This window comes from Nannospalax galili, unplaced genomic scaffold (assembly GCF_000622305.1).
Source record: "Nannospalax galili isolate Female #2095 unplaced genomic scaffold, S.galili_v1.0 scaffold368, whole genome shotgun sequence".
Lineage (NCBI taxonomy): Eukaryota > Metazoa > Chordata > Mammalia > Rodentia > Spalacidae > Nannospalax > Nannospalax galili.
This window is the reverse complement of record NW_008359963.1, coordinates 5,109,032-5,131,474: the sequence shown is the minus strand read 5'-3', so window position 1 is coordinate 5,131,474 and position 22,443 is coordinate 5,109,032. Positions and strand designations below refer to the sequence as shown.

The following is a 22,443-nucleotide window of genomic DNA, read 5'->3' as shown; positions in this document are numbered from 1 at the left end:
ATCTGGTATAAAGCCAATAATCTATCTATCTATCTATCTATCTATCTATCTATCTATCTATCTATCTATCTATCTGTCATCTATTTATCTATCTAATTATTATCTATCATCTTTGCTGTGCTGTGTGTTCCTTTTTTCATGCTCCATCTTATTATGTGTTATTGCTATGGATGTTCATGGTATGTTGTCTCATGAAATAGTGGTGTCTGGCTTGTACCTCGAACTTCTACTGAACATGATGAATACTTCATAAGTCTGTGGTAAAGATGCATAGTATTTTGCTGCTGGGTTCTCCCCTACTGCAACCCCAATAAATTTTGAGTTGAGTAAACATTTCACAGCAAGAGCTTGAAGTCTTGGAATTTGGCTGATGGGGGAAAGATTCAGAAACATGTCTGTTACTAGCTGCTTTGACTACAGGTAAGTTGGGACCTGTATAAAATCAGTGTGGATCACCTAGATGTTCTTTGGGGCTGCGGGTCCTTGGTGGTTTTAGTTATTTGCTATTTGAATAATACAGATATTTCAAGTCACAGTTGTATGAATGAAACAGTGGGCCTCCTGAAAAGTGTCGTATTTATTAGCTTGAGAATGAAGCATTCTAACAGAAGCAAAGTTGCTGTCTACCCAGGAAATGCATTAAAATCGGTTTTCTCGTTGCCATTTGATAAGGCCGGATTGTTTGAGAGGACAAAAAACCCAGCCCTAACCTGAAGTTTCTGTGTAGACACACTGCTAGGTCTTGTAAACACTGACCTAACTCTCGACTCAAGGTTACGACACTTTTTACAGTAGACATTACCCCTAAAGCAACTTGCTGTATGGATTTCAGTCTGGTCTTTATCAGCTAGATGGTTTGCACCAAGCCTGTCCCTTCGTTTTGACTTTCACCCTCCTCTGGCATTTGCTGCCTTGCGTTCTCTTGAGCCTAGCTGTACTGACTGTGGTAAAATGAAATCTCAAAGTAGTTTTAATTTGCATTTCCTTTATGGCTAAAGATGTTAAACACTTTCAAAGATGTTTCTTAGCCATTAGTATTTCATCTTTTAAAAATTCCCTGTTTAGGGGCTGGAGAGATGGCTCAGAGGTTAAGAGTACTGACTGCTCTTGCAGAGGACCTGGGTTCAATTCCCAGCACCCACATGGTGGCTATGAACTGTCCTTAACTCCAGTTCCAGGGGAATCCGAAGCCCTCCTCTGACCTCCACAGCATTGCATGACATGGGTGTACTCACATACATGCAGGCACTACACTCATACACATAAAATAAAAATAAATAAAATAGTTTTAAAAAATTCTCTGTTTAGGGGCTGGAGAGATGGCTTAGCAGTTAAGAACATTGGCTGTTCTTGCAGAAGACCAGGGTTTGAATTCCATTACCCATGTGGCAGCTAACAACTGTCCATAACTCCAGTCCCAAGGGATCCAACAGCCTCTTCTGTCCTCTGAGGGTATTGCATGACACAGGTGCACTTACATACACGCAGGCAACATGCATACACATAAAATAAAAATAATAAATAAAACATTAAAAAATTCTCTTTAGTTCCATGCCACATTTTTAATTAGGTTGTTTATTTTCTTGGTGTTTAGCTATCTGAGTTCTGTATATATTCTAGATTCTAATTCTGTCAGACATATAGCTTGTAAAGACTTCTTCCTGTTCTATAGGCTGCCTCTTTACTCAACTGATAGTGCTTTTTGTTGTACAGATGTTTTTAGTTTTGTGAGGTCCCATTTATCAGTGGTTGAACTTAATGATGGCATTATTGGTGCTTTGTTCAGAAAGTCCTTTCCTGTACCAATAAGTTCCTTATGTTTGCACTATTTTATATTTCAATATGTTTGAGTAACTGACCCTCATTTATTCAATGTACAAACCTTGCGCCTCTTTGTATAAATTCTCTCTCTCTCTCTCTCTCTCTTTCTTTCTTTCTTTCTTTTTTTGAGACAGGGTCTCCCTGTAGCCCCAGCTGGCCTGGAACTCGCTATGTAGACCAGGCTGGCCTTGAACTCACAGAGATCCACCTGCCTCTGCCTCCTGAGTGCTGGGATTAAAGGCATACGCCACCACACCTGGCAACTTTCCCTACTTTCTACCCTATCAGGGTCAGGTCTTGGGTTGAGGTCCTTGATCCATTTGGAGCTGAGTTTTTGTGCAGAGTGAGAAATAAATTCCTCTACCTCCCCATCCAGTTTGATCAGCACCATATGTTGAAAATGCTGCCTTTTCCCCAATATGTATTATCAAAAATCATGTGGCTGTAGTAGTGTGGGCTGATATGTGAGTCCTCAAGTCTATTCAATTAATATGTTTTTTAATATATTTTATTACTTTTATTTTTTGTGTATGAGTATGTTGCGTGCATGTATGTGAGTGCACCCATGTTGTTCAATGCCACAAAAATCAGAAGAGGGTGTCAGATTCCCCTGGAACTGGAGTTAAGGCCGGTTTTTAGCCGCCATGTGGGTGCTGGGAATCAAACCCGAGTCCTCTGCAAGAACAGTCAGTGCTCTTAACTGCTGAGCCATCTCTCCAGCCCCCAATTAATCTGTTTTTAAGACTCAGTTAAGTCTTTTTATGCCAGAGCCATGCTGTTTGTTTTTAAAGGACTACACTGAAAAACTTTCAATTTTCTATATGATCATTGGAAATACTACTGAAATTACCTTTCTGCAATCAGTCCTACAATCAGAGAAAGTGAATTGAATCTGCTTGATGTTGTTTTCTTCTCTGTGGTCAAATCTAAATGGACTAGCGTAGAGTCAGGGTGCTTGAGAGATGCAAAGGGCCATCATCACTTATTGTATGATAGGCAGCCATCAAGGAGCACTTGCTATGAGATGGACACAGGGTGGTGATAATTGCAATAGCCACAGTGAAATAAGAAACAAAGTCCTGATTTGTACTGTTGCCAATTTCCCTGGTATAAATGCTCTCATCGTGGTCAAATTATCAAAGTTGAGAAGAGTTGAGAAACAGAAACAGAATGAGAGAGAGAGAGAGAGAGAGAGAGAGAGAGAGAGAGAGAGAGAGGATCTTACCATCAGCTCTGGCATCCTGCAGGCATTTTACAAATGCCATCTCCTTCAGCCTTACTGTACTCCCATGCAAAAGGGTTGCATGACGTTTTTTGGGTAACAAACATCTATACACTCCAGATAGGGCACGAACAACAGAACAAAGAAACAATTCTTCTGAGTCTAGCTTGGTGACCCAGTGAATTTATTGGAGTTATTTACAGGAGTGTAAGCAATGTAGCAATGCAGCTGCATGTCCACACAGCCGGCCCCAGGGTGGGTGAAAGCTGTATCACTGGGGTTCCCTGTACAACCTGCAGGCAGCTCCACCAATGAGTCTCCTCTCCCCCAGCAACTGTTTACTAGTTATAGATCTTGGGGAGAACCCTTGTCAGTTTTTTCGTTCTTGTAACTTTCTTACGAGTTTTGTGAGTCTCTCTGCCTTCCCGCCACAGAAATTTCAAGTCAGAAGAAACCAGTTGTTACCATTCTGATCTACAATTTTCAGATCAGAAAACTGAGGCCTAGGGAGATTAAGCTTTCCAGAAGCCTCACACACCTACAAAAGGAACGTTAGAGGTTTGTATCTTAGTTTGTGTATTTCAAATATATACCTATCGATGGATGTAAAAGATTTATGAATCTATGCATTTCCTCTCTTTATTTGGATGGCACAAAAAGGGCCCTAAATTTATGACATCTAATTTCTTAAATAATTTTTCACATGCAAAAATTTCTACCTTTCTATAGTCAGAGGCCAGTAAAGAATACTCCCTTTTATAAGGCTTCTCAGGGAAATGAATAATTCAGTGCACTTTATAAGCCTTGTGCTCCTGAAAGACATGGAGATGAGGGAGGGATTCAGAGCAGGCATCCCTTTCTGGTTAGTTGATATCAACCAGTTCCTTCCTAAGCTTAGAAAGCACCCTTGAGTTCTTCATGTGGATTGCCAATTCAAAGTTAGTTTTGCTGAGGCCATGAACCCAGTGTTTCTGATTATGCTAGAAGATTGTTTTTTTCCTGAAGTGTGTGTTTAATCTTGTGCAGAAACACCTACCTGGGGGCCCAGACTTGTGTCTGCAAGCTGAGAATAGTTGGAACAGGAGAGTGGGCTGAAGACAGGCATCAAAATTAACATGTAGAAGAAGCCAGTTGGCAGAAAGACTAGAAACTTCTTCACCAGGGCTATGCACTGGGGCAAAGAAAATGCTGGGGAAGGCAGGTGTTGAGTAAATGACCCAGAAGGATGGGGATGCTCCTGGCCCAGGGCCTTCCCCAGCTCTCTGGCCCATTTCCATTCTCTTTCTTAAAAACAAAAACAAAAACAAAAAACAAAAAAACTGTCTCTGTTTCTGCTACTGTGTGTCCCTGATCCAGTTTTTTTTTTTTTGTTTGTTTTGTTTTGTTGTTGTTGTTGTTGTACTGGGACAGACATGAGGACCTAGAAATCTCAGTGGGTGCCCACTGGACTGCAGTCCATGCATGTATAAAAATGGTACATGTCTGTAATTCCAGCACTTGGGAGGCAGAAGCAGGATGATCTCTCTTAGAGGCCAGCTAGAATTACACAGTGAGATCCTGTCTCAAAACAACATCCAAAATGAAACTATTGACTATTATGGTGATCAGACCACTCCTGTGTGCAGAGAACATCTCTGTTATTATATAGATTTTAGTGGTTTTATCTCTGGGATGGTGGGAAGAGGGAAACTGCCATTTCTGAGCGTCATCTATTTCTATAAAAGTCAAACTTGTTATGCACAAACAGCCTGAAACAGGACACAAGTTTGGAAAATGAATTCACCAAGGGCAAGAAAGACAGGTGGTCTTCTTTACGCTTGTGCCTCCAGAAGGTGCTAAGCACAGAGCACAGTCCGAATTCAACACATCTTGTATATGTCTGCCTCACCATTCAGAGGGCAATCTGACAAGCCCAGTGTGTTCTGGAAAACTTTGCTGTAGCAGAGTAATTCCTAAGAAGTGTATACCCAGAAGGGAACTCAGAACCAGCTCCTCGTGCACAGTGGCTTTTACTTGTTGGTCCTCTAAGCTGGTGATAAAGGGGACGTTTAAGTGCTGATGATCAGTGAGAGTTTGGGGAGAGAACCGTGCATTCCCTGGGGTATAGCTTTTCCCAGATGCTCTTCTGGACTGTAACCAGAGCTTGCAACCACGACTGCTCATTCATTTCCATTCTGTTGCCCTGCTCCTCAGCGCTTGCTTCTGATGAGCAGTTTCCATGACAACCAGAATAGCATCTCTAGTCTGTCACCTTGTAACTGCTGAGATGAAAAGGGGAAAGGAAACACAAGGTAAGAGAAGCTAATCTCAACATATGAGTTTAACAGGAATTGCAGCTTAAATACCAAGTTAATACCAAATTGAACAGTTAAAGCTTATTCCATCTTTGATGATGCGTAGTGTTCTTTTTGGCATCTGTGTCAGAAGACTTATCCTTTCCTTTTGTTAACTGATTATAACTTCTAGAGGTAGTAGCCTAAAAGAGTTTCTCAAGCTAGAGGTTTGTGTTTTGCCAAAAGCCACAGGTCCTTCTAATGTAAAGAGCAGAGAATCAAAAATTCCAGCTTCTCAAATGGAAAAAATTGCCATCTTCTAAATTTTTCCTCTAATTTTATCAACTACCCAGTCTTCCAAGTTTGTCCCCTCTTTCCTGACATCTCCACACGTCAAGAGGACAGACTGATGTCAGGAGGAAGATGAACAAGGTGGCAGATGATGTAGATGAAGGATGTGGGCAGAAAGATGATTTCAGACCATGATTTAGTGTTGCTTCTCAGAACATACCTAGTTACTGAGAGCTTGTGTCATATTCTTTGAGAAACTCTGAGCTGTAGACCACCATGACCTCTTCATTGTCCAACTTCTATTTACTCATTCAACCATTATTTGTTCAAAATTGATGTACCAGCTGTACAGAGAAGACTAAGACAATTTTTGGGAAGATTATATAGGTACTTTTCCCCTTCAACCATTGGTTGCATAAGGAACTAACATAATCCCTACAAAATCAAGAGAAAGACAGCAAAATAGCCAGACTTGCAAAAAATGACCAAGATTATGATTCTAGCTGAAAACTAGGGTATAATGGAGTAGACTCAGAAAAGTATGCTGCCCTGATCAAAGAAGATTGCTGGGGAAAGTGAATCGGGCATGTCCTGTCGGGATGAAGAGAACACCATGGGTAAACAGCAGTGCAGGCAAGCTCTGGTCCTACAGAAGATGCTCTCTGTCCTTCCTGTTCCCACCTCTGGGTGGCCTTGACTGCACAGTTCACAGCAAGGACACCCCAGATCTGCATCAATTCTCCAGGTGAATAGGAAAGTGTTTTAGTGTAATTTCCTGTCCTTATGACAAAGACCCTGACAAAAGCTACCTCAGAGAGAAAGGGTTTATTTCAGCTCACATTCCAGGTTATGGTCCATCATTGTGGGGACATCGAGGTGGCAGGCCCCTGAAGCAACTGATCACATTCCATTCGTAGTCAAGAACAGGGAGCAGTGGATTAATACACGCTGATGCTCAGCTCACTTTTTCCACTCCTGGCATAGCTCAGAATTCCATTCTTAGGGAATGGCCCTGCCTGCGATTGGCTGGTCTTTCCATTTCAATGAGTATAGTTCAGACAATCCCCCACAGACATGCCCACAGACCAATCTAATCTAGACAGTTCCCACTGAGACTTTCTTCCCAAATGATTCAAGACTGTGTCAAGTTCACAATCAAAACCAACCATCACAGAAGGAGAGCTATTGGGATCTTCTCTTTTTAGTTTTTGTTTTTATTTTTGAGATGGAGTCTCACGTGTCCCAACCTAGCCTCAAGCTTGCTAAGTAGCTGAGAATGACCTCAAATTTCTCATCCTCCTGCCTCTACCTCTCAAGTTCTAGGATTGCAGATGTGCACCACTGTATTTCATGATGGGAATCAAACACAGGACTTGGGGATACTAGGTAAGCATGCTACCAACTGAGCTACATTCCCAGCCCCCCTTTAAAGTTTTATATCTATTACTTTATGCACATTTTTAAAAGATCATTAAGAGAAGAAAAGTGTAAAAGAATACATTGATGCTGTCTCTTCTATCTTCTCACAAATTGCTTCTACTTAACTGGTGCTCTTAATTTCTACACATGGATTCCAGTTGCCATCTGAGACCATGTCTTTCCAACCTGTAGTATTTCTTATAATATGGGTCAGCTGTTGATGAAATCTCTGCTTTTACTTATCAAGGGGAAAGTATTTATTTTGCCTTCATTAAAAATATTTTATTATTATTTTTATTTTATGTACATGAGCTTATTACCTGCATATATGTAAGAGCACCCATGTTGTGCAATGCTTCTGGAGGTCAGAAGAGGATATCAGATCCCCTGGAACTGGAGTTACAGATGGTTATCAGCTGCCATGTGGGTGCTGGGAATTGAACCTGGATTTTTTGCAACAGCAGCCAGTGCTCTTAATTGCTGAGCCATCTCTCCAGCCCCTACCTTCACTTTCAAAGTATAGTTCTATTGGATAGAAATTGTTGGTTGATGGTTCTTTGTCTTTTAGAGACTTTTCACTTTGAGACAGAGTCTTTCTATGTAGACCAGGTGGCTTGGAACGTGTGATCTTCCTGCCTCAGCTTTCCAAGCATTAGCTGGAATTACAGATGTGTGCTACACACCTAACCCTTTCCCCCCTTTGAATATTTTCCCACTGGTCTCTGGTCTCCAGTGTTTCTGATGAGGAGTCAGGTGATAGTCTCATTGAAGGTTCCTGTATTTAAGGAGACTTTGGCCTCCTGCTCAGAAGGTTCCTTTTGTTTTTGATAATTTAAGTACTGTGTGCCTGGATCTGGATATGTTTGAGTTTATTCTACGTGATGATTATTCAGACTTTTAGAAGGATAGAAGAAGGCTTTTTAAAACCAACTCTGAGACCCCTTGATCCTTCTTCCTCAGTACATCTCTCCTAATATTCCCATTATGTCCTTATTGGTTTAACTAGTTCTTACTGGTCTCTAAGACTTTGTTTCTCTTTCTTCATTCAATTTTCTTTCTGTTCTTCAAATGGGATATTCTCCATGTTCAAGCTTGCTGATTCATTCTGCCAGTTCAAACCTCCTTCTGAGCTTCTTTAGTGAGATTTTCATTTCAGTTACTGTGCTTTTCAAACTCCATGATTTTCACTTGGCTGCTTTTGTCATTTGTTTCTTGTGTTCTTTATATGGTGAGGCGTTGCTGTCATTATTTCATTCATTTACTCATAGTTTCTTCTAGTTCTTTGAACATGTGTAAGATTTGAAGTCTTTATCTTCTAAGTGCTGCATCTGGGCTCTCTTAGGGAGGCTTCCTTTGGCCTGACTTCCTTCTGCATGGCGTATTTTCCTGTTTGTTTGCATTTCTTGTCACTTAAAACAACAAAAATAACAACAGCAACTAGGCACCTTAGATAATACATTGGGTCAGCTCTGGATTTTGATCCTCCAAAGGAGTAATTATTTTCTACTATTTTGATTGTTTGAACCAGTGAAGTCGATTTGATGTGTGGCCCCTGAATTCTTTACTCAGGTTTTAAAATTTTTCAATTATGAGTTTTATTTTTAAACTAGACTTCCTTCTGGTTATCCCTGGTGGAGTGGTTATCCATTGATAAGTTAGAAATGTACCTTGAACACTGTGAGCCAACAAGGATTCCACTGTTACAATGGCATCTATATGTGTATTAGTGTACACATTCAACGCTCAGATTAGTTGTGTGTGTGTATATTTTGAGGCAGATTCTTTGTATATAGCCCAGGCTAGACTGGAACACAGGATCTTTCTGCTCCAGCCTCCTGAGTGTTGGGAATTACAGACATGTTCTGTCATGCCTGGATCCAGACAATTTTTATATTTTAATTAATTTTAAGCCAGGCATGGTGGCACATGCCTTTAATCCCAGAACTTGGGAGGCAGAGGCAGGCGGATCTCTGTAAGTTCAAGGCCCGCCTGGTCTACATAGTGAGTTATAGGCCAGCTGGGGCTGCAGGGAGACCCTGTCTCAAAAAAACAAAACAAAAAAATGTATCTTAATGAATTTTTATTAATGTACATTAAGTATACAGAATGACGGGTTTCATGATCACATTTTCATACATTTCACACGTGATAGAACAACGCACTCTAATCATGCTCACTTCACATCTTCCGCTCCCCACCGGCTGCTCCTCTTTTTTCTCAATAGTCCCTTTTCCACTTCCATGTTCTGTGTTTTAAAAATCTAGATGCTAGCTTCTGCACAGTGGAGGGAATGTACAATGTTGATCCAGATAATTTTTAAATGTTACTTTGCTGTCATGTTCTGTTTGTAAAGAGCCTCAGCCAGACCCAGGGCCTCTTTGATATTTTCAGTGTGAATACACTTGTGTGCTCAGCACAGCCTTCCAGATCCTCCCAGATGTATGGGGTTTTTGAAGTCTCCATGGCTGTCCTGTCTTTCTGGATATTGAGGTAAATGTTTTGGCTGACCTCTTCCTATTCTATTGTCTTAGTTGGCTGTGCTTATTGGCCTTCCCAACTGTTTGTCACTAATAGTTGTTAATTTAACATTTTGCATAGGACTTTTCTGGCGACCTTCAAATCAAACGGGGGCCCTTTCCAGGTCTTCACGGTAATCCCTGACTAAAATGCCACAGATTATACTGTTCTGACTGACATTTCAAATGTGAGAGTTTTTCTTTTTCTCTCTTTTCCCTGCTTGTCTCCCCCTCTGCCTCCTCCTCCTTTCCCTCTCCTCCTCTCTTCTCTCTCTGTAGTTTTTGACACAGCATCTTGCTTGGTCTTGAACTCACAAACCTACTGCCTTAGCCTCCGCAGTGCTGGGATTTACAGGAGGGCACTGCCATGTCCTGCAGTTGTTTACTTTTATGAATAAATCCTCTCTGATTGCTTTGGTAATTTTGCCAATTTTTTGTTTTGTTTTTGAGACAGGGTCTCCTTGTAACCCCAATTGGCCTTGAACTTGCTATGCAGACCAGGCTGGCCTCGATTTTATAGAGATCTGCCTGCCTCTCCCTTCTAAGTGCTGGGATTAAAAGTGTGTGCTACCATGCCCTACTTTCTCAGTGTTTTTAATTTAGGATTTACCAAGTTCCTTACTCCATCTTTCTGAAAGTGTTCAGTCTCTCAGCACCTCCATTTGGCACTTGGAACTATAAATTAATTGTAAGAAAATTATAGCCACAGAAAGCAGGTGAATAACTGCCTGATATGCTACCAAAATAATCATAAGAAATTAGAGGTCTATTCATGTAATTCAAAAGAAAATGAATTCAGTTTGAGACATGCAGTAGGATTTTAGATTTGCCATCATAAACTATTCAGGAACTCAGTTTCCCTTTGAGACTTGTGTATTATTTTTTTACGTTATCTCAATCATTGAATTACAAAATTGTTTTCTAATTAATTGCTTAAGGGTCTGTCTTTTCTACTATCCTGGAAATCAGGATAGCATTTTAATAAGCTAAGCGGTCTCTCAGTGTGTGAGCAGAGTTCATTGTGGATACATAATCAATTCTTATTCAATATTGCTGAATGTTGTAGAACTCTCAGAAGTAGCCCAAGGCTAAGAGTCCTTCAGAGCTAATAATGCCTAAACTGTGGAACCATGGTGGACTTCATTTTTAAAAAATCAATTTTCAGCATACACACCAAAAATTAATTTTGTGTGTATGTGTGTGAGGTGTGTGAATATGTGCACACATGTGTGTATGGATGTCTCACCTGTGCATGTGCATGCAGAGGCCAGAGGTGACTTCAAGTGTCTTTCTGACTTTCTCTGTTGATTTCTACTTTATATTTTGAGGCAGGGTCTATCACTGAACCCAAAACTTGCCATTTGGGCTAGGTTGGCTGGCCAATAAGCCCCCAGGATCTGACCTTCTCTGGCCCAAGTACTTGGATTATAGTCGCATGCTAGTGCACACAGCTCTTACTGAGTGTCTTGATTCATTTTATTGTCAACATGGCAGACCCTAGAGTCTCCTGGGAAGAGGGAACCTCAACTGGAGAACCTCCTGGATCAGATTCGCCTGGGCCGTGTCTTTGAGAAATTGTCTTGATCGATGTTTGATGTGGGAAGGTCACATTTTGGGGGGTACCATCCCTAGGCAGATGAACTCACTGGCTCATAATAATAATGAGCCAATGAGTGAGCCATAAGCAGCATTCCTCCATGGATTTTGCTTTAGTTCCTTCCCTGACTTCCCTCAATGATGATTATGACCTAGAAATATAAACCAAATAAACCCTTTCCTCCCCTAAGTTGTTTTTGGTCAATGTGTTTTATCACAGAAAACTAGAACACTGGGGATCTGAGCTCAGGCTATCACCCAGTGAGTCATCTCCTCAACCCTCAGAACTTAAACTGAATTATTATTTAATACATACTTCAAAAGCAATTCCCTTTAATCTAGTTTGGTATTGACTTCCGAGACAGCTTCCTTTCAAGTAGCATATCTTCTAAAGAGTACTTGGATTGTGCTTAGTGGCACCTCTGTGGTTTGTGCTGACTTCTGATATGTATTTGTAACAGGCTGAATAAATTGCAGTTATCAATCATATTGAGAAAATCTGGTAAGACTAGCTCAGCACACTTGTTAATTAGGAAGTGACTAATTACAAAGGACTTAATATCACATTATTTTCAGTCCCATGTAATCGTTGTGTACTCTGGGCCACCCCCTCAACTCTCCACATTCCCTACCGATCACCTCTATTCTCAGCTCCCATGTTATTAAGCTTTCCTTCACTGTAACAGATAGCTGGTACAAATCCATTTATGAAGAAAAAGGGTTTGGTCTTAGCTCACTGTTTTGGAGGTTCCTGCCCAAGTCAATGAGCCCTGCTGTTTTTAGGCCTGTAGCAAGAGCACACAGTAGAGCAAAACTGCTCATCACATTACTGGGAAGTGAAAAAGAAGAGAAGAAGGGATTGGGGCTCCACTAAACCCTTCACATGCACTCCCACAGTGACATGAAGACATCCCATCTAGGTCCTACCCCTTAAAAGCTCCCCTATGTCCAATAGCCCTAGGCTGGGAAGCAAACCTTTAATGCCAGGGCCTTTGGAGGACACTCCAGACCCAAACTCTAGCACGGCTATTAGGCTAATCATCCTGAACCTGGGAACAAGAGGACTGTTCTCCCTATGCTTTTTTCCTTTCAAGTGTGAGATGAGCGTTCCCCCTGATTTTAGATGGTGTGGAAGATGGTTATAGATAATGAGAATTTATCAAAGTTTGGGGCAATAGTAAGGGTGTAACTATACTGCACACGAACAGAGTGGGGATCCTCTCTTACACCTGCGTAATGCACAGCTGGCACCCATATGTCCAGGGAGCTCTCTTCACACCTCTGGTATCTCTACATATCCAAACCTTATTCTCTAGTGATTTTAAGAGAGGGACTTTATCCTCATGAGGGACCAAGGTCTACTTTCTTAGTCTTCATTCTCTGACATCAAACTGCTTTCATTTCCCATTATTGATGTGTGCGTGTGTTACATGTTTTCACATGGGTACATGTGGGAGGAGGTTGTGCATGGACACGTGTTTGGAGGTCAGAGGTTGGCACTGGGTGGTTCTTGATCATTCTCTACTGTGTATATTGAGGCAGTCTTTCACTGGAGCCCGGAGTTCACTGAGTATACTAGTTTAGCTTGCTAGCTGGCTCCAGGGATCCTCCAACTCTGCCCTTTGAACACTGGGATTATAAATGGGCTACCACTGCTGGGCATGGAAATACACACATTTTATCCTAGCACTCAGGAGGCAAAGGCAGGTAGATCTCTGTGAGATCAAGGCCAGCCTGGTCTATAGCAAGTTCCAAGCCAGCTGGGGCTACAGGTAGACCCTGTCTCAAAAAATAGACAAATAAATGGGCTGACACACCTGGACGGTATTTTAAAAATGATCTTTCCATTGTTTGAGAATTTCATACATGCATAAATGTAAGCCTATCCCCATTCCCTCCCTTCCAACTCCTCCCTCTCCCCTCCACACTATTCCCTCTCAACTTCATGAGTTCTGTCTTTTTAAAACCCACCGAGTCCACTTGGTGAATAATCACCCAGTATTCATGTGAGTTTTGGGGATTTGAACTCTGGTCCTCACACTTGTGCAGCAAGTGCTTTACCCAATGAGCCACCTCTCAGCCCTATTTCCCACTTATTAACCAACTTGGTTTTTGATCTCCTTTGAGGCATCCTTCAGTTCCACCCCTGGAGTAAAGTCTAATCCTTTGGCCCTCAGTGGACAACCACATACAAATATAACATGACTATTTTTCAAAGCTGGCTTAGCTGGTCTGAAACAAAAGCAGTTATAGAAATTATGTTTTGGTTCTTTTTCATTAAATATCCATAAAGCCTTGAGGTCCAGCCTCATGCACCACCAGTCATGTTATCACATGCAAAGTAGTTCAGGGAACACAGTTTTCTAGGTACCATGTTAAATATGAAGTCTTCTGAAATGTATCTTTTTTAACAGAAGAAATGTTTGTTGACAACTGACAGCTCACAACTGTTAGGCCAAATTTGATGATTATGTAAACAGATGTGTAGGGGATCACCATCGAGTTGGCTATGAGCTGAGTGACCTTGTGAGGGTTTTATTTGCTTTGTTTGCTCCATTAACGTTTCCCAGGTCAGTGGCAAATTGATACAAGACTCTGAGTTGGTAAAGCCAGAGCCCCTGGCCAATTGATTTCCTAGAGTAAGTGAACAGAAACATCTGCCAAACTCCTAGAAAGTGCTTTTTAAGGCAGCGGATGGTACTAAGTATTAGGTTAAGTAGGAATTTCCTCTGGGAGTTTTCCTAAGAGTCATGATCCAGTACTTTGGAGTGTGGTGTGTGGCAGGAAGAGTCATTCAGGATCCTGCAGGAGTTGCGTGTTTTACTGAATGTACCAATGCAGGCAGTACTGATGCCCCAAAGCTGCCATTCTTGGGTCCGAATGTGCAGTTTTCTCTAGGCTGCCCCGCACCCCACTCAGTGACCAGACTATGGCAGATGGAATTGTCTTTGCTCAACCAGCTGGTAGACTCCTATGAAACCAAGGAAAGATTTCTAAGAGTCCCTGTTGCAGATCCACGGTCAGTCCTTCGGGAGGAGACAAAGTAGCTTGCCTGTCTGTTGTCTTGGTTCATTTGTACTGCCATTGATGAAATCACACCTGGGCAGTTTGGGGAACAGTAGAAATCATATTTTAAAGTCCAGGATCAAGGTGCCACACTTTGACATTTGATCAGGGGCTACTTGATGTGTCCTTAGGCAGCAGAAGATACAAAATCCTGCGACCTCACTTACCAGAAGGCAGGTGGCAAAGGGGTGGGCACTACATCATTGAGTGACAGAGGTGCTGAAGGGAATAAACCTACTCCAGCCATTACACAAGGATCCTCGCCCTGTCCAAGGGGCACGGCCCTCAGGCCTCAGTCACTCCTGAAAGCTCCACCTCACTCAACAGTGGAATTTGGGGTGGCACATTGAGACTTGCAGCTGTGGCTGTGGCTGGTGACCTGCTGTGAACTGAATGTTTGTGTCATTCTCCAAATAGATGTATTGAAGCCTTAATCACTGATGCGATAGTATCTGCAAGCAGACCTGTTAGAAGGTATGTAGGTTTAGGTGGGTGGGTGAGTATTGACTTCATCACAAGATTAACATCCCTAAAGAAAGAGGAAGAGGCAAGCAGCCTTCCTCTCCAGTCTCCTGTGCCCACTCCCTTCCTCCATCCCTTTTCTTTTTTTCAATTAAAAATATTTTACGTATTATTTTTATTTTATGTGTATGAGTGTATTGCCTACATGTAAGTACATCCTTGTTGTGCTATGCCTGTGGAGGTCAGAAGAGGATGTCAGATCCCCTGAAACTGGAGTTATGCATGGTTGGTAGCTGCCATGTGGGTGCTGGGAACTGAGCCCAGGTCCTCTGTAAGAGCAGCCAGTGCTCTTAACCACTGCGCCATCTCTCCAGCCCCCTCCAGCCCCCCTTTTTTTCTTCCTCTCCTCTTCCTTTTCTCCCACTTCTTTGCATCTGCACATCAGGAAAAGGTCATGTAAGGACATAGCCAGAAAGAGAGACTTTTCTAAGAGCCTATCCATGCTAACACCCTGATCTAAACTTTTAACCAGAAGAAATAAAAGCTTGAACCAGAAGAAATAAAAGCTTGTTGTGTAAGCCACCCAGTCTGTGTTAAATTGCTAGATTAACCCAAACTGACTAAAACACAACTTATTTTGAGATTCAGGAAACAGTCTAAGAGATGTAGTTTGATTGACAAAAGGTTGTCTATGGAGCCATAGGAAAGAGTCTTAGAAATTAAAGCAGTAACCTGGATGGTTGCAAGGTCTGGGAAGATAAGATTAGAAAGACCAGGGAGAGCGAGGAGTGAATTCCACAGTCCTACCCAAGAATGCAGACCCGAATTGGGAATTTTGGTCTGGGAACACTGTGAAAGCCTTGTCTGGCACTGTTTGTTCACAGAGTCCCCTCACGTCTCTGCCTCCCATATTTCTTCCTTGTATCAATCTCAGATACACAGTCCAAAAGGGGAAGGAGCCACAGCCTCCAACAGCTTCCAGTCTTTGCTGAGTGTCTCTCTCTCCTCATCCCCTCCCAACTCCCAACGACTAACAGCCCTCTCCTGCTGACCCTGGAACTGGTTTCCCTTCTATCCTCACATCACCCTGGACATGACTTAAAGAGAGGGGAAATTTTGTCTTTGGCACATGTCTGTCACCCACTTGTGGGGCTCAGTTGAGACGCTTTCTTCCTTTCCAGCCCCCCAAACACTTTGTTATACTTAAGTCATCCTATCTTGAGCGAAGAGCAGGTTTCCAGATGGTGACAAACACTGGAGGCACTTCCTTGAGTCCTGTTTGAAAAGCCTGTCTCTGGTAGGGAGCCAAGCCCATTTCACAGGGACGGCAGGGCTGCAGATGGGACTTGGAAATAAATGATTGCCCTGGGCCAGCTCCATAGACAAATGATGAGCTAATTTCTCCTCAGTAAGAATGTCGTGTATTTGCCGGTCAGAATCTGCCAAAAAGTTCAACTCCACATGCTTCGAGCTGTAGCTCTCCTTATGTCTATCTGGCTCCGTTTAATGTTTAAATGGCCCATTTCTTTGAGCCTTAGGCTGAACAGTGCAGGGTTTCAGATTCATAGCGGAGGTGGTAATCAAGCTAACGAGGGAAGGAAGACAGAGGAAAGAGAACTGGCTGAATGCAGGAATAAAATACTGTATGGTGTGGTGTGGATGTGGGTATGTGTTCTGTGGGTCTGTCTTCCCATATTGATGCTTGTCTTTGGAGATTACTGGAAACACATTCATCTTTAGATGGCGGTCCATTTAGAAAATTTCTTGCCCATCATTCCCTGTGTGCCTCTCTTATGAATTCAGGGGAAGTAAATTTATATTGTCAGCTAGATACAGCATAATGAGAAAACAGAATCCTCAAAACCACTGTAGTATCTTCTAGACCCAAGTATGAGAGTCTTGGAGTAGTTATTCGGTATGTGGAAATGACACGTTTCTGTTCCTTCCCACACCAAAGAAACCAGGCATCCAAATTAAAGTTCAAGCCAGCTCCATGTTTTGGAGAGACGAAATTATATCTCTCAATTTGCATGCAGCTTTAAAGCAACTTTATTGATATATAATTCATGTATTTCTCAATTCACCCATTTAAGAGAATAATTCAATGATTTTTAGTAAGTTTTCAGATATGTACAATTATCACTACAGTCTATTTTGGAACATTTTCTTCATTTCTAAAGGAAATACCAAATCTTTTAGCTATTATTTCCCTAGTTCCCAACTCTAAATGACCACCAAATACCCCCTCATTCCCAATCTCAAGTAACCTTTCACTTCCCATCCCTAAGAAAGCACAAATCTGTTTTCTGTTTCTGTAGATAAATCCTGTGAACATTTCATATGAATAGACCCACGTCATATCTGGCCTTTTATGACTAGTGTCTTTCACCCGGCATGCTTTCAAGTTTCATCTGTGTGTTCACAGCGTGTCATCACTTTATTCCTTTCTACAGCTGAATCATGTTTCATTGAATAGATACCACACAGTCTACATATTTGTTTGCCAGTGGATGTTCATGTGCATTTGGGTTGTTTCTAATTTTGAGCTACTGTGAGAAACTCTGCCGTGAACGTTTTTATACAGTTTTGTGGGAATATATGCTTGCTGTTATATTCTGTTGTCAATTATAATGAAGTATTTGTCATATAATCATTTATCTATTTTTTTCATATCAGATGTAAACCAACATTGTTGGTGCCCTGCCTAGATCATACTAATATAAATAACTTAGCGAACAAATAAGTGTGTATGTATCTGTGGCTGAAGGAAGTAAGCAAATCAGTCTGCAGAAAACACAAATAAAATAGACAGATACTCTATTCTCAAAGAGGCAGTACAAGCAATGACCTTCCAAAGAATAGAGTATGGAAATGGAGAAGAGAAGGATAACTTTGCTAAGCACTTGGTTGGGTGGTGGAGAATAATGTCTATGGCAAGAAAGCATGTTTGTGTATGTACCCTGATATGGTGTGACAGAATGACATCTTACGTATGTGACCTATAACTCAGCCATGAGATAAAAATCAGACATGTTCTAGCTGAGGGATATTCCACAAAACACTTAACTTCACATCTCAAAACTGTCAAGGTCCTGAAATACAAGGACAGTCTAAGCAGCTGTCACCCCCAAGACAGGTCTAAGGAGTCATAATACAGTACTCTAGATGGAGTCTTAAAATAAGAAAGCTATATTTGGGAAGAAGTGAGAAAAAAATACCCACTTTAGTTGGGAATAATATAGGCCTTTGGGTTCTCGAGTGTAACAAAGATACCATACTAATGAAAGCTAATGTACTAACTAGGTGTGATAGATCTGGACCTCTGTATTTTCCAATGAATCTAAAAATGAGATGAAGATATCATTTTACAAATAAAAGTACATTGTGATGGTTTGAATGAAAATGTCCTCCATAGGCTCCAAGTGTTTGGACATTTTGTCCCCAGATGATGGCGCTGTTTTGGGAGGTTTTAGAAGGTGTGGCTATCCTGGAGGAAGCACATCACTGGGGGTGGGTTTACAGAGTTCTTAAGCCTTGCCAGATCTCCAGTTGGCCTCTTGTTTCCTGTGCCTGCTGGAAGATGTAGAACTTAGCTTCTGCTCCTCTTCTCCAGCCACCTCTGCTACAATGCCTCCTGGCCAGGACAGACTAATTCCCCTGGAACCGTAAGCTCAAATAAATTCTTCCTTCTATAAATTGCTTGGGTCAGTGTTTCTATCACAGCAACAGAAAAGTGACTAATACATACATTGTTCTCCTAATTCTTTTTAAATTACTATTGTTTTTATTAATGTGTATGAGTATTGCCTGTGTGCATGTAAGTGCCAGTGTCATGAAATGCCCCATGGAGGTCAGAAGAAGCACTGGATTCCCTGGAACTGGAGTTTTGGATAGTTGTTAGCTGCCATGTAGGTGCAGAGAATCGGACCTCGGAAATACCACCTCCTTTCTGTGGTGTCTAAAGTCCTATGTCAGGTGGGCTTCCTGGTGTCTTCTCCAACCCTCTCCTCCTCAGCTAGTCCAAGAGCAACTGGCCTCCATGCATATATGAAGTATGTTCTTGCCTCAGGGCCTTTGAATCACTATGTCTCCTGCATGAGATACTTCTTTCCCTGGAGAGCCATGTTGCCCCACGTGGCTCTTGGATCATCCTATATAAAACAGCCACCTCCTCCCCACTCCCTTTACTGTCTCTATAGTGCGTATCACCATCTGCTATTCTTCAGTCTCTTATATAAGCATCTTTAGGTACAGGACATTAACTATGTCCACTGCTATATCTTCAGGGCCTAAACCATCCCTGGCATACATTAGTTACCTAATGAAAAGGAGCTGGATAAAGGAACAACCGAACTTATCTTGAATAAGTGAATAAATGTTTCTGTGGGTCAGGAACTTGTCCCCAAGTACATTGCCAATGACTTGGTACACACCTCATCCCTTTGCCCTCAAGCCTTAGGGATTCAGAGTTAGACCTCTGGCTTAGACCGTCACACAGTGAAGTTGTATAGCCTCCATTATTTCTGTCTTCCGAATCGTGGACATGGTATGAATTGGTCTCCATGTATGAATGATGACAAGGCAAAGAGAGAAATGATAGTGTTTAAAAAAACAAAATCAAGGGCCAGCAAGATGGCTCAGTGGGTAAAGGTACTTGCTCCCAACCCGAGTTTGATCCCCAGGACCCACATGATCCAGGAGAGAACCAACTCCTGCAAGTTGTCCTCTGACTTTCTCATGCACACTGTGGCATGCATGTTTGAACACACACACATACACACACACACACATACATGTGTGTGTGGTATTAGGCTACTGCTTAATATTTTGCATAAAACAAGTCGTTGAAACAGCATGATGTGCCATTTATAAATAAAGCTGAGATTCAGAGTGGGCAAACCACTCAAGGTCACACATGGTCAGGTGGCTGGGTCCCACAGTCAGAGTCTATTAGTCGGACCTTGTGAAATCCTTTCTGAAGCAGTACTGAGAAGTGTGAGTGAGACAGAGAGGCCAAGAGCCTGGAAGGCAAACCTGGGCAGAGCATTTCAGAGAGCTGCAAGTCAAACCCCAGAGCCATGTATGAAACTCAGGATCAAACTATATTGGCCACTTGGAGACTTGAACGGTAGTCTTTTGGGAATAAGCAGAATGTTGGTCTTGTGGGTGGGGGGGAGCTAGAAACGCTGGGCTAATTTTGTGAACGCAAGTGAATTCTGTGTGCTTCTATGGACTAGTGGGTGTCTGAGTGAGTGAGGATGAATTAAAGATCCTGCATTGAGGCAGACATTAACAGTGGCCTCCTGCAAGCTTGATCTCTATGCATTCTGCAGGGCCTGTGTGAAGTTAGAGTTAGAATTGTCAAGGCCTGAGAGAGGATCCATCTGCCATGCAGGGGAAAGTCTGGCCTCCTTAGAACGCCCAGAGCTCTTTACAAACAGCATGATGCACCATTTATAAATGAAGCTGAGATTCAGAGTGGGAAAACCACTCAAGGTCACACATGGTCAGGTGGATGCTACAGAGGAGTTCTCCACCTCCTCATACCTTCCAGAGCAGCGCCTTGCCAGGGGAGAACAGAGTTCTGCTATTGTCTTTGGAGGTGATGCCTCTAATCATGTAGATCTGTGTGATCCCAGGGACACCTATGTTCACCCTTAGAGGCTCTTTCTCTTTGTTCACTTCTTCTTTGAAGCCACGTCACACAGTGAGTGTCGGCATAGTGCCATCCCACTGCTTCCCTCCCCAGTACGGGGTGATGTGAAAACCAGATCTAGGACATGAAACTTAATAGCTCAGACAGTTCGGTCCAATGACTGGTTAATTCATATATGCTTAACTATGATTCTGATAGCAAATTCAGGCCTTTACTGCAAGTGGGGTATTTATTCACCACCCAACCTGCTTTTGCAAGTCAGCTCTACACTGATTGCCCTAGTTAGATTTAACTGGCAACTTGATACAGCCTAGAGTCAGTCACCTGAGAAGGAAGCCTCAGTTGAGAGACTGCCTGGATCAGATTGGCCTATGGACATATCTAGGTGGGATTGTCTTGATTGTTAATTGATGTAGGAAGGACCAGCCCATTGTGGGCAGCACCCTGGGCAAGTGGTCATGGACTGTATAAGAAAACTAATCATGGGGTTGGAGAGATGGCTCAGTGGTTAAGAGTGCTGACTGCTCTTGCAGAGGACCTGGGTTTAATTCCCAGCACCCACATGGTGGCTACAAACCGTCCTTAACTCCAGTTCCAAGGGAATCTGAAGCCCTCTTCTGACCTCCGCAGTGTTGCGTGACTCAGGTGCACTCATACATGCAGGCAATATACTCATACGCATAAAATAAAAATAATAAATAAAATATTTTTAAAAAAACCTAATCATGTGAGTGAGCCAGCAAGCAATGTTCCTCCATGGTTTCTGCCCTGAGTTCTCTCAATGACAGTCTGTAAACTGTAAGCCAAAATAAACCCTTTCCTCCCCTAGGCTGCTTTTACCATAGCACCAGAGGTGAAACCAGAACACTGATCAAGCATGAGTTGGTGGAAGATATATCTGCATTTTATTTTTCCATTTTGTTTCCATAAGGAAATGATTCCAAATAAAATTTCCGTGACTTTAAACATTAGTTATGGATATGCGGGTGTTTCCATACGCACACTCTCACACACACACTTTAGTTTATTCATATAAATTCTATATGAGAACTCAGAGTGCCTTATATTGCTTAGAACCACTGACATCAAAGAGAACTTCCTTGCCTTTCATTATGAATGTATAATTATGAGAACTACTGATGATCCCTAACCAAGAAAGGACTGACAGCGACAGGTCTGATTAGCTGTTGAAAGCATGATGATCCACATTCAGCTAATCCTGACTCTATTTGTGCTGTGTGACACTTTTCATGGGGAGACATCAACACACATAAATCTACTCACCTCAGACTAGGACTGGCAATAGGCCAAAGAAAAATGACTCCACCAATGTCCAGTTCAGCAAGCTAATGAGTTTACTGGAGTTGCTTACAGGAGTATGGGTGAGGGGTTACTTACAGAAACAGGGAAGATTCAAAGGCAGCTGTGCTACTGAAAAGCCCACCCAGCGTGGGTGACCGCTCATGAACACTGCAATCCTGGGGTTCCCTGCACTGCATGCCGACAGCTCAACAGGTCAGAGAGTTTCCTCCGGGAGTTTGGCCTCCTTGCTTCTCAGCAGCAAATGTTTACCGTTTCCATAGCCTTCGCCCAGCCAGCCATCTATGTATCTTGTAAGTTTGAGGAACTTCCTGAGACTTGGGAGTTGTTCACTTCTGTCTCATGAGCCTCTCCACCCACTTCCTGGAGGGAATATTTCAACTCAGAGGAAATTGCTAAACATCACCAATCATACTTTTTCTGAAAGCAAAGTGTTCAGATTTACTTTCCAATCGAGGGGAAATAAACCAGATGACCTTAGCCTGGGCTTTGGTGAACCCATGGTGGGAATTAGAACAAATAAGTAAGTAAATAAATAAATTATGCATTTTAAATAAGTATCTGTCTTAGATCTGCATTTAAGACTGAAGGGAGGACTAGGAAAGACAAACTAAGCATACTTTTTTGTATTTCCCCCATCATGTCTAGTCCAAAGCCCTGGATACTGTATACGGCATAAACCTAAGTTAACTGTGAAAGGTACGGAGAAGGTGGTGCTGAGCCGCTCAGGACTTGAGGAACAGCACAGCAAGGGTCCTATGTTTTCTTTTTGGTTCATATATCTCAAACTTAAGAGCGGAA

At 42.2% G+C, this 22,443-nt stretch overlaps 1 pseudogene; it reads right to left on the bottom strand.

Moving 5' to 3' along the window:
- The window catches only part of LOC103726302, a 31,155-nt pseudogene extending 9,334 nt beyond the window's left edge, over nt 1–21,821 (bottom strand).
- Nucleotides 21,822–22,443: the final 622 nt, after the last annotated feature.